Source organism: Arvicanthis niloticus, chromosome 24 (assembly GCF_011762505.2).
Source record: "Arvicanthis niloticus isolate mArvNil1 chromosome 24, mArvNil1.pat.X, whole genome shotgun sequence".
Taxonomy (NCBI): Eukaryota; Metazoa; Chordata; class Mammalia; order Rodentia; family Muridae; genus Arvicanthis; species Arvicanthis niloticus.
In genome coordinates, this window is record NC_133432.1 from 41,999,605 (window position 1) to 42,012,698 (window position 13,094).

Consider the following 13,094-nt stretch of genomic DNA (forward strand, 5'->3'; position numbering starts at 1 on the left):
AAGGTCTGTAAACATGTGTGTAAGCCTGTTTGTAGGTTGTCTAATCTGTCCATCTTTGGATCTCTCTCTCATATTCACCATGGACTTTGTAACTCTAGGCAACTAGCATGATTCCTACTGTGCCCCGGCCCGCGGGGATTCGACGAGACCTTAGGGAAGGGGGCGAACGAATGAAAGGACAAGAGACACAAAGAATGAGAGCAAGTCTGAGGTTCTGATCAAGCTCTGAAACTTTAATTTTGGGGGCAGGTTATAAAGACACAGCAAACCGGGAAGTTTGGGCGAGGGTCATTGCTTAGGGCTATCCTACTATGGCCTTATTGCCCTAGACCATCCCACTGTCATAACCAGCTCCAAGGAAATGCCAGAGGTTCTTTAGGTTCCTGGGACCTGAGACCTGCGAACATCCTTTCTTAACCTTGTACTGACTAGACTTTCTAAAACAGCAGGTAATTTCCTGGGTTTGGCTCCCGGCATCTGCTCCCTTTTAACAATTTTAAACGAGGCTGGCAGGCAAATGCGAACATTAAGAAATCTCATTGGCAGATAAATGGGCATTGACCAGAGGGGGAAAACATTGTAAGGGTGTCTTTTGGGGGAGGAGAGGGTTATTTATCTCATGGGCCATGTAGGATATCGAGGGTCCTAGTTGGCTCCTTTGAGACACAAGAAATCAACACCAACCTCTATGCAATCAGGTTTGCTTTTCAGGGGACTCAGAAGTGGACAATTTGGGCCCTCCCCCTGCGGTACCTCGTCACGCACCCCTTGCAGGTACCCACGTTGTGTCTGTACCATGCCGAACCAACGTGCATAGATCTGAATTCTATGCAGCTCCTAAAGGAGATGTGTCAACGCAAGGCTCAGCCAAGCCTCTATCAGCCGAATCAAGTCTATGATAATGTACTTTTAGATGCCAAGGAGTCAATTTGTTGTTTTATAAAGCCAGTGAGTCTGTTAAAGGCCCACAGGTGGAAAGCCAAAAGACAAAGGGGACTGATCACAGGGCCCAGGATGGAAGGGAGAAGGGTAGTAAGGCAAGGAGAGGCAGAAAACTAGTTTTTCTTGTTCTCGCTGTTTCTTCTGACATTCTAATCTCTTTCTGATCTTGACCACACTATCTCTAACTACCCCAGTTTAGTCAGTCAGTATAAAAACAGCATTCCTCCTTGGGGGGTGGCACAGAGCCCCTCTTGCTGAAGGAAAAGCAGATGAGAGATTTTTCTCTGATGCCAATCTCTAGCTGTTCGATGTCCTTGTCAATGGCCCGTCAAGGTTCTGAGTAGTACAAGTCCCGAGGCCTGCATCAGGATCAGAACTTCCAACAGCGAATACCATGGGTGGCTCATTTTTATCTGGAAAGGAAAAAGGAGGGGATTCTCAGGGAGATTTCTCTTCCCTGGATTTCAATTGTTATCCATTTTATCTACAGTTGGGTCTGGCTTTGTGGAGGTATCTGTTTGTTTCGCCAATCTTTCTGGCAGCCATCTAGCCCTGCCTTTTTTGATATCAAACAGACATATCAATCCTCGGCCCCATATGAGAACTGAATCTAGGCCGTTCCATTTAAAGGTAAAAAGGTCCTTCCATATAACTGTGGCATAATTTTTATTAGTCTTAGGGTGCCAGAGGTGATCGGCAGCAGATTTGCCATGAGTGTCCAGATTTAGAAAATTGAGAACAAGGCATGATGGAGAATATTTCTAGGAGACCCCTTCTGGGGGTATAACTCCCAATCTTTGTTTTTTTTTAAAAGCCAATTTTTTTTTTTGAGTTTCTTGCAAAACCAGGGCAGAAGCAACAGTAGCTGCTCCTTCCACACTCAGAGAGTTATGAAGATATTATTTTAAAGTTCCACGATACCTGTTTCCCAATACCTTGTCCTTGAAGATTATAAGAAATCCCAGTAATATGGGTAATATTAAATTGTCAACAAAACATCTCAAATGTCCAACTGCAATAACCAGTTCCATATTCTCTCTTAATCTGATATGGAACTCCAAGCATAGAAAGATAATGTAGGCAGTAACTAATTACATTTTTAGTTGCTTCTCCTCTTAAAGCAGTTGCAACTAGAAAGCCTGAAAAGGTGTCAATTTTTTAATTTTCCAAAACCAGAAATGGGTAACATCCACTTGCTATAATTGATTATGTATAAGTCCTCAAGGATTAACATCATTATCAAAAAATTGAGGACACAGAGAACAAGTTTTTGCAATTTGACTTGCACACTCTCTAGAAATATCAAATTATTGTCTCAAGGTATTACTATTTTGATGATATAAAGAATAAGATTGTTTGGCCAATTGTTACTGTGAGGCTTATAATCTGCCTGGTATACAAATCTGCTGTGGCATTGTCCTGGGGTCCAGGCAATCCAACATGAGCTCTAAAATGTCTTATAAAGTTAAGGAAAAGTACATGTTTCTTAAATTAAGCTGTATTTGTAAAATTTGAGAATTAGAAATATCTTAAAAATGAACAATTTTAAGCAATTATAAACCATGAGCTATAATATACTGGCTATGAGTATACAAATTAAAAGCTTGATTTTTTTTTTCAGCATTTCAGTGGCTACAGCACATTATTCAATTATTTTTGCTGAAGCAGGGGGAAACTTAAGAAAATGAACATGTGATCCAATTATATATATAGTCTTTCCATTAGGTGGGCTGTCTGTAAATATTTTCTGCCTTTGAATATTTTCTGGAGCAACAAGCACTCCCAAAAATTTAAAGCTCGTTGTATGAGTGCGAAGGCTTGCATTAAAACTCCTTCAGAGAGATCAACTAATAAAATACCATGCAATGAACAATATACACTGAAAGATTCAAACTCTTAACTTTTTGTATTAAAGCAACAGCAAATTTTGTACATAATGTCTAATGATATCGCTTCATGGGCTCTCAAAAATTGTAAGCATACTTACTGAATGCAAACCCCTCACCTTCACCAGGATGTAAAGAAACAGTATAAAAACACTGTTCTAAATTTATAATAATTCTATATGCATTTTTTTTGGAATGGCAGCTGGAGTAGGCAAATCAGGCTGCAATATCCCACAAGTTTCATAAATCTTAAGTTTGAACTTTGTTTTGGATTAATTCTTTGTTTCGAGCAATTCTTTTATTGGCAGGCACAGCTATGCTATGGAGGAAAGCAGGCATAATTTTAATTTCTCCAGCGTGATCATTATATAACTTCTGGCCCATAAATTGTTTGTTATGAATGTCTTTGGTTTTGAGGCTGACCTTTCTTCCCCAAGGAAGAAGCAATGTAATAAACTAATTCTGGAAAACACCTTTCTAGGGGCTAGTCAGAGTGACCATGACAAAAGGAATGTCACACAAGCTTTTGCTGAGCCCATTTTGAGCTTTGTCTTAACTCAAGTGTGAGAGTTCTTAATCTGGGCCTATTTCTTGAGGCCTGGCCCAATGATTATCCTTCCTGAACTGAGGACAAATTCCAGGGGAGTGATTCTGCTGTCTGTCTATGCCTCTATTTTTTGGACAGTCTTTCTGAAAATGACCTATGTCTCCATACCTAGAACATTCCTTATCACCTCAGCGCTGTGAAAGCATGGCTTGGACTAAAGTTAGCATTCTCACAAGCCAATTGTGTAAAAAACAACTCCTGCCTGGGGTCTCTAAAATTTCTACCAGCCCTTTTAGCAGCCTACCTACAAATTCCTAAAATGGTTTATCAGGGCCGTGTGTGTTCTAGATAAAACTCCCACTGAGATCTCAGTTTAACTATATTTTTTAGTTTCTTTTGCAATATTAGAGTGTAACCATAATTTTGGGAAACAAAACCGATTTTTAACAATATAAACAATTTATTTTCTCTAAAATCAACACCAAGTACATTACTTTCATGTTACTAAGTTTGGCTGTCAGTTCTTATATATGAATGCATGATAGTGCAGCTTTTAATACCTCTTAAGGAGACATTGTTTTAAATCCTATCTTTATACACCTGGTTTCTGAATGACTCCAATCCTGAGTTACCAGTTTTAAGCCAACTTTCTGTTACCAAAGTTGCAAAAAAAATTTTTTTAATCATACCCAATAACTTATAGGCAAATAATCTATAACCAAGACACGCAGAACATTTTATACTTTTGAAAGCAGTCAGAAGCAAAAATGAAGTGGCTACACATATATTTAGACTAAACAAATTTTTCTTGCTTTTTCTAGCTGTAATTTCAAGAGAACCATCTTGTCACCTGTTGAACCCAATAATCATAGTCACAGATTTTTCTAGGAGAAACATCTATTAGCTCCATACCATAGAAGCCATAAAAACCTGCAGGTCCCTTTAAGAGCAGCTTTTACATCTCCAAAGGCCAATTGAAACTGCTTTTTATTTTTACTTTTTCTTCTCTCTCTCTTTAGTTAAAAACTAAATCAAGGGCTGGACAACCAGCAGATAAAGTTTTAACCATTTTCTTTTAAACATGAAGCATGGAACAACATTCAAGCAACAAAACAAAAACACAGACATAAACTGACAGACATGGACAGACTGGTGCACCAAGGACAAAAAACAGACATAGAGAGCAGTACTGAGGGTCTCTCCCGAAGGAGCCAGAGAAAAAGCAGGACAGTCTCCTGATCTTCTCCTGCTCCCAGGAGGGCTCTAAAATCGCCTTCTTCTTTTCTTTTGTTAACACAGCCAGAGAGTGGACAACTGCATTAGCCCTTTCTCTCCCTCATCTCCAAGGTTTAATGTTTTTATCTCCTCCTTAGGAGGTGTAGCATTTTTTTTTTTTTTTATCAATAGTCTCCTCTTGGGGAAACATCGACAAACATCACCAGTGAAATCTTTTCTATTTGGGAAAAGGGAAAAATTCTATATTCTAACTCTCTATTCTAACTCTATTCTAACTAACCTAAACTCACTATTCTAACTAACTCTATTCTATTTGTCTTTTCTATTTGGGAAAAGGGAAAAATTCTATAGTCTAACTCTCTATTCTAACTCTATTCTAACTAACCTAACTCACTATTCTAACTAACTCTATTCTATTTATCTTTTCTATTTGGGAAAAGGGAAAAATTCTATATTCTAACTCTCTATTCTAACTCTATTCTAACTAACCTAACTCACTATTCTAACTAACTCTATTCTATTTGTCTTTTCTATTTGGGAAAAGGGAAAAATTCTATATTCTAACTCTCTATTCTAACTAACCTAACTCACTATCCTAACTAACTCTATTCTATTTGTACATCTTTCAGAGTACATGTTACAAGGTTCATTACAAGTTCACATCAAAATTCCAAAAAAAATTTTAAGATCCTTTTTTCTTAACCCTTACTCCTCGTGCCTTGAGGGACTCCTTGAGACCCTTTAAGAACAAATCATGTTTGCTCAATGCTTGTCCCATAATTGCGTTGCTTTTTCTTACCTTCACCGGATCAATCTCACAGGTGGGTGACTCTGTGGCGATCACAATGCGGATCTTCTCTCTTCTCTCCGGAGAAGCGTCGATCCTATGCTTTCGGGACGTCCCTGTGGAAGCAACGTTCGATCGGACCCCGACCCACAGGCCACACGTTGGGTGCCAAGTGCCCCGGCCCGCGAGGATTCGACGAGACCCTAGGGAAGGGGGCGAACGAATGAAAGGACAAGAGACACAAAGAATGAGAGCAAGTCTGAGGTTCTGATCAAGCTCTGAAACTTTAATTTTGGGGGCAGGTTATAAAGACACAGCAAACCAGGAAGTTTGGGCGAGGGTCATTGCTTAGGGCTATCCTACTATGGCCTTATTGCCCTAGACCATCCCACTGTCATAACCAGCTCCAAGGAAATGCCAGAGGTTCTTTAGGTTCCTGGGACCTGAGACCTGTGAATGTCCTTTCTTAACCTTGTACTGACTAGACTTTCTAAAACAGCAGGTAATTTCCTGGGTTTGGCTCCCGGCACTACTGGAAATCAAAGAAACCAAGAAATGTAGTAAAACAGTACATTTCCTCGGGCTGTTGGGGGTGAATCTACAACACTCTAACTGTAGGACCTTGAAAGGCAGCCTGGTTTCTTTGAGCACAGGCTAGAAATCCCCGGAGACAACAGGTGATCTTGAGGGGCCCTAGGTGGGGCCCAGGTGACCCTAAGGGACAGCAGGCGTTTTGCCACGCCCCCAGTCGCTAGGCTCCTGACATGAGGCCGCAGCCCTCCATGGATTTGTGTCCTTCAGTCATATAAGGCAAGTCCCTAACCCCTCCATTGATAGAGGGTGTGACTATAGGCCACCGTAGCCTCAAGACACATCTATTTTAATGAGGTACCTAAAGGCCAGAAGGGCTTAGCCAATTAAGCTTTCCTTCCCAGACCCTTCTCCCTGTAAAAGGTATTTAACTTCAGGCCCGCCCTGAGAAAACAGGGTATGGTTTCTCATCTATTTTACTCCATGACAATAAACATCTTAAAACCTGCTTCTTTTCATCAAGATCGACAATGGAGAAGGCCTTCGCCTACAGAGCCGCCAACCAATGTCTGGTCTCCTGCAGAAGACTTCTCTGCATTCCCAGCCACGGTGACCACCAACCTTTGCCAGCTAACCCGCTTTGAGAAGCCAAGAACTCTTATCCCCCGTTGGGTACAGCTGGAGCAGCGCTCTCCCCCTTTCCCCTTCGGCCATAGGCCAATCCAACCCGTGGGCCCCCACTTGGTTCTCAGCTCTTCCATGGCTTCCAGAGGTGCCTGGGTGCCCAAGAGCCTGAGAACCAGACGTTCTCTGACTGCCCTGCAGGCCCAGGGACCCCCACCACCACCTAGCTCTGGCTCCCCCAGGACCTCAGATTGCACTCCCCAGAGTGGTGTCCCAGCGCCTTCTCTTAGCCTGATATCCACCCAGCATCGGGCATGGCGTGAGTGCAGTCAAACTTCCTGTGCCTCTGCCTCCCCAAGCGTCTCTAGCCCCGTGGGATCCACATTTAACCCAACATCTAATCTTACAAGATGTCCGCCAGAGGCTAAGATCCAGCAACCTCTTTCCTTGAGGATTCATAGAATCTTAGCTCCGCTAGCTATGATGGAAACCTCTCAGTCAGGGTTCCTTAGGACCTTTGCCGTTTGTTACGGTATTGAACCAGGGTTCCCAGCATCCTTTGTGTGGCCTTGACCACAACTGGATTTCTATGCTTCAAATTGATTCCCCCCCCCCAAGTCACTTAATTTTAGTTAGAATTTTATTACTGATACCATGACCATGGCAACTTTTTTTTTTTTTTTTTTTTTTTTTTTTGCCCCGAGACAAGGATAGCTCTGGCTATCCTGAAACTAACTTTGTAGACCAGGCTGGCCTCAAACTCATAGAGATTTACCCGTCTCTGCCTCCCAAGTGTTGGGATTATATGTGTGTGCCATCTTGCCTAGCAAATAATGGAATTATTATAAAAGAAAACATTGAATTGGGGGTAGCCGCCAACACACACACACACACACACACACACACACACACACACACACACACACACACACTGGGCCTGGCTTGAGCTTCCGAAACCTCAAAGCCCACCCTCAGTGACACATTTCCTCCAACAAGGCCACACCTATTCCAAAAGGCCAAGACTTCTAACAGTGCCTCTCCCTAGGGGGACTATTTTCATTCAAAGCACCATACACTTCTCTTGGGCCCTGTCGTTGATGGAGTCTGCGATTGTCAGTCTGAAGGCCAGCTGCCTAGTGGGATCATTGAACTGAGAACTGTGCTAAAAAAAATCTCCTAGGAAAGATGAAATCTAGGTTGACTCTTTATGTGGGATATCTTTAAGGTTTGCAAGCCAAAAGGCAGTTTGAAAAATAAAAACAAAACAAAACAGGGCCTGGAGAGATGGCTCAGTGGTTAAGAGGACTGGTTGTTCTTCCTGGGTTAAGTCCCCAGCCACATGGTGGCTTACAATCACCTGTAATTCTAGCTCCAGGGGATCTGCTGCCCTTTTGCAGCCTCCATGGTCTCCAGCACACACGTAATGCTCATAAATTCATTCAGGCTCACACGTATACACATTTAACAAACCCACAATCATGTTTCAAACATTAAAGGCTTGTCCTGTTTCCTGAGACAGGATTTCTCTGTGTAGACATGGCTGTCCTGGAAATTTCTCCATAAACCAGGCTGGCCTCAAACTCAGAAATCTGAGTGCTGGGATTAAAGGGATGTGCCACCACTGCCCAGCCCAAAGGGTTGTCTTTCGTTCAAAATCACAGGGGCTGGAGAGATGGTTCAGTGGGTAAAAGTACATTGCATGAGGACCTGCTTAAATCTTATACCCACTTAAAAAGCTGAGAATGGCTGCACGTGCTTTTAACCCCCAAACTGGGAGGCAGAAATGAGGAGATTCCAAGAATTCACTGGCCAGGTGGCCTTACCAAAAAATGATAAGTTTTGGGGTTCATTGAGAGACTCTGCTTTAAGGCAATAAGGCAGAAGGTGATAGAGGAATATACTTAACATCATGCTTTGGCCTCTACATGTCTGAACACTGACATGTGTGCAACACACACACACACACGCACACACACACACAAATTGTCAAATAACAAAACTACAGTTTAAAGATCATAACTGTAGCCGAGCATGGTGGCGCTCACCTTTAATCCCAGCACTGAGGGAGGCAGAGGCAGGTGGATCTCCAAGTTCGAGGCCAGACTGGTCCATATACAGTGAGTTCGAGGACAGCCAGAGTTGAAGGAAGCACGTAGAAGTTACTCTCTCTGTATGTGAGAGGCGGGAGAAGGGAAGGGTGTTCTTCTTGTTTAAGGGTTTATACACAGAGAATCATTACTCTGCCAGTTTAAACTGGCCAACCCTAATTTCTTGAGAGATTAGTTTAGCTTCAGCTTGTTGGCATGGGATTTCACTACACGTCACTCCAGTTCTGATATTCAGCTTGGCTCGGAGCCTAGCGCACCAACTTCATCCCAGACGAGGACGGGGCAAGCAGTTTTTAAGAGAGCGCACGTTTTCATAAGCAGCAGTGTGCTAATTTGTGGAGGACACACAGTAAATGGCAGTCAGATTCGGAGTCAGAGACTCATCTGGTGCTGAAGGCAAAGCTGGTGGGCGCTGAAAGATGAGGGGTTTCCCTCTGTGAGCATGGGGCACCTGGGAAAGGTTTCCAAAGATGCAGGAGCCCTCCCTACTGGATCGGAAGAGATCATTTCATCACCACATGATTGACACTTCGGTTGGCTATTTGAAAACAATGCATGTTTGATGCCTTATCATAATCCCAAACCCTGTTGGAAGTGCTTTAAGGCTATCTACCTTCCTCTACGTATTCATTAAGACTTTTTTTGCTGGGCAATATAAATTAATACGTCATTAGTTTAATTCTACAGGAGTATCCTTGTCTGACAACGAGCCCCTTTACTGATAAAGAACCCTTGAGAACACACACAGCATCCAGCTTTTTTTTCTACTGAGGGTAGTGTTAATATGATACGTTTACTTCTCTCATGTCCCACGATTATTGGGTCTATATAGATATAATTCTTAAAAAAAAAAAAAACTTTTATCTTATACGTATTGGTGGTTTGCCTGTGTATGTCTGTGCATCACACTCATGATTTACAGACTAGTTGTGAGCCCCCATGTGGGGGCTGGGAGTTGGAACTGGGTCCTCTGGAAGCAAAGTCAGTGTTCTTAACTGTGGAGCCTCAGGCCTATAGATTGTAGTTCTTGATTTTGGAGCAGAGATCAGAAGGAACCCTGGAAGTGAAGACTAGATTTGGGTACTAAATTTGGGCAGAGTCCCTCGGGTGCTAACTGCTTGAATTGTCCCATTGACCATGCGGAGGAAGTACCTTGTATCAAAGAGAGGCTTGCTGATTCTGGGGCCCTTCCTGACCAAGGCGGAGGCTAAGGCGTTAGCTAGGGCACAGCCGTAAAGTAGTCCAATGTCAAAAGAAGATTTACAACTAAGTCCAAAAAAAAAACACCCTCTTAAAAACCTCTTTAAAGTGTGTCTTTAATCCAGTTTGGAGCAAGAAACCTGGCCGTGAGCCTAAGGTCAGCTGTCCGTGGTCCCCCGAGAAGGGGGCTCGCACCGCTCAGCCTGTGTCACCAGCTCTCACCCAAGCTCGGTTGGGGTTGCTGAGGATCAAGGGCGCGCGCGGGAGGCGCCCAAGGCGGCGGGGAAGCCCGGTCTCGGGTGTCCCCGCCCACAGGGGCGCGGCCGCGCGGCACTGTCATTGGTGCCTGGGAAGCTGACGCGCAGCACTGGCCGTGGCCGTGGGGCCCGCGGAGGGCGGCGCGCGGCTGATGAAACCGGCTCGGATTCCGCCCGCGTGCACCATCTCCTCAGCTAGCAGGTGTGAGCGGCTTTCTACCCACGGTCTCCACAAAGCTCAGCATCCTGCCGCCTCCTCCGTGAGTACGCGATCCTTGTGATTGCCCAGGAAGCTCTAAAAACCTGGGTCACCTCGGTTTGTGTGTGTGGCCTCGGGTGGCAGCTCAGGGAGGGCGAGGGTTCTTCTTATCCTCTCCATCTCCGGGGATGGATGCGTGGGGCGGGCACCAGTGTTCCGGTCGCCTCCTCCGAGTCCATCTTAGTCCTTTGCAGGCGCGGCGTGGTGCATGATGCAACAGCGGGAGTGAGTGAGCACGGGCGATCCGGGTGACGCCCGCCACGCGTGGCCGTGTATGGGTTCCACGTGGGCGCGGGGACTCCTCTACGCTGGCTGCCCCGGGTGGCATCCCGAGCCACCGCTATCTGGGAGACCTTCCCTTACATGGCGCGGTGCGCGGCACCCCGCCCCGCCACGCGGTCCCGGGCAGTGTCGTCAGCCGAGCCGCGCGCAGGATGGACTCCTTCAGGTCTCGCAGGCAGGTCCCGTATGACGGGAGACCAGAGATTCCCGTTCTTCAGGTCTCCTCCATAGTCTCCAGAGGTCCCTTGCGGGGGACTCCCTCTTGGGTGGGCTTTCCTTGTGACCTGATTCGGCCTGCACAGACTGTTCTTCCAGATGGTGTGGAGTGGGAGGAAGTTCTTCCGGCTCCGTAGACAACCTGTGCCCAGTGTGTTTCTCTCTGTCTAGTGGAAGACTTCCTGGGCAGAGTCAGGTCACCAGCCAAGGGTGTCTGCAGCCCAGTGTCGCTCACTCTAGCTCACTGCTCTGTGGACTTGTGTGTTAAGATAGCCAGACGTGTGCTGGGGATAGTCAGACATGTGCTGTCAGGAAAACAAAACAAACTAAAAAACTACATTTCCCAGCACCCACAGTTACATTACACTCTCACTTGCAGGAGGACAGGGTTTCAACCATAGGTATATTTCTTCTAAAGGTGAGTAAACTTTCACTAGAACCCCGAACGTTATCTTTTGCATCATCTTTTTGGTTGAATATCTTAACTGTGATGCAGTCAGTTTGTAATTGGGATTTTTGTAATATTATTTGCCTTTCATGTGTGGTTGAGATAATAGGAAACCACGATACAGTCATCTCCCTGTTATTTTTAGTTGGTCTCAATGGAAATTATTTTTACTTGAGCACACCCTCTGTCACTAAAACAAAGGGGCTTGAGTCACGGGATCACAATAGACAACTAGAGGGGAAAGTCACCTCGTGAACTGAAACAGCTTCGAAAAGTTTATCGCTTTGAGATTATGTTTCACTTAAGGGTGAAATTTAGAGGCTATATAAGGGAAGGGGGTGAATAAACACAAGGAACATTACGTAGAGATGAGAGATATCCCAGGGGCTGGGGCAGAATCTCACAGTCCCGGGGCTCTCTCTCTTGACCCATAATTATAGGTTTTAGTTTTTCTTTTCTATTTTTTTTTTAAGGTATTAAGACAAGCTGGTTCCCTTAGGGATTTCTCTTCTAAGACACATGGTCATTATTATATTTGGTAGATCAGTTTCGCCCCACCCCCCACCTCACCCTGTGCTCCACCCACACACACCCCCTTCACGTAGGTCAGAATGGCTTCAAACTTGCTACTTGGCAAAAGATGACCTCGATCCTTTTGCCTCCCTCTATCTCCCAAATGCTGGGACGACAGGCACGTGCCACTGGTCCCAGTTCATGCAGAGATAGAGACTATATCCAGGCTCTCCCGCACACTCCCAGCCTCTCCCGCACACTCGGGTTGCAGGTTTGCACCGTAGGTGCATGACAGGCTAGGTTATTTTTTTCACAGGTTCCAGAGATCACGTTTCTTGGGATGTAATTAAATGTATTTATTTCTGTTTAAGTCTGTGTTCTTTTCACTAAGCCCGGCAAAAATAAGTAAATACGTGGATGCGTTATGCTCAGGTAATTGAAGCCTTTCTCCAGAGCTGAGGTATTTATTAATCTTAGGGAGGAGTATGAAGAAGGAAGATGGTGTTAGGGGAAGAAATACCCAGTAACCTGAGGCTATCTGGACGTCTGTGCCGTGTCACCTACAGGCAACCCCTGAAATGTTTTGGTATTTCACCTGGTTCTTAGTCATCACTCCAGGCAAGACCTGTAGATAAGACCTTAGAGCAGGGGTTCTCAGCCTTCCTAAGGCTGCAACCTGTTAATACAGGTCCTCATACAGTGGGGACCCCAATCACAAAGTTATTTCGTTACTACTTCACAGCTGCAATCTTGCTACTGTTATGAATCGTAATGTAAATGTCTGCTATGCAGGGTAGCTGATAGGGGACCCCTGTGAAAGGGGTGTTCATCCCCCAGCTGGGTGGAGAACTACTGCCCTAGTGTTTTCTTCATAGTCGGGCCCCTTCAGGCTTGGGGGTGGGGCTGGGAGGTAGGGAGTGGGTATTTGAGAAGGGTGTGTGTGCTTCGGATTAATACTAGGACCTCTAACATGCTAAACATATGCTAGCTACGCTGTCACCCCTGGCCCCCTGTCTGGATACATTTTAACAACAGATCCAGTAAGATTGGCTGGTGTTTTTCTGCGTGAGGAGAGAGCAAGGTGCTGTGCTGAGGAAATGGGGAAGCTGGTCAAGACGCATGTTGGGTGGAAGAGGGACACTCACACGATTTATTTATATTGATTCTAAAGATTTACTTTTCTTTACATGTATGTGTCTCTGAGCCTAGAAGCCAGAGAGTGTTGAGTCCCTTGGAGCTTGGGTTATAAGTGGTTATT

The 13,094-nt window shown here is 44.8% G+C and overlaps 1 protein-coding gene and 1 long non-coding RNA gene across 2 annotated transcripts in view; one reads left to right on the plus strand and one right to left on the minus strand.

Moving 5' to 3' along the window:
• Positions 1-212: 212 nt before the first annotated feature.
• Positions 213-7,099, minus strand: LOC143438217 (uncharacterized). Its single transcript, XR_013107211.1, has 2 exons — positions 5,411-7,099; positions 213-1,355 (listed from the first exon to the last, which is right to left on the minus strand). It is a non-coding gene; the product is annotated as an uncharacterized LOC143438217 (long non-coding RNA).
• Positions 7,100-10,194: 3,095 nt separating this feature from the next.
• Positions 10,195-13,094, plus strand: part of Slc7a1 (solute carrier family 7 member 1) — a 75,881-nt gene continuing 72,981 nt past the window's right edge. Inside the window, exon 1 of the mRNA XM_076923901.1 lies at positions 10,195-10,378. The gene's annotated coding sequence lies outside the window, so the exon portion shown is untranslated. The remainder of the gene's footprint in view (positions 10,379-13,094) is intronic.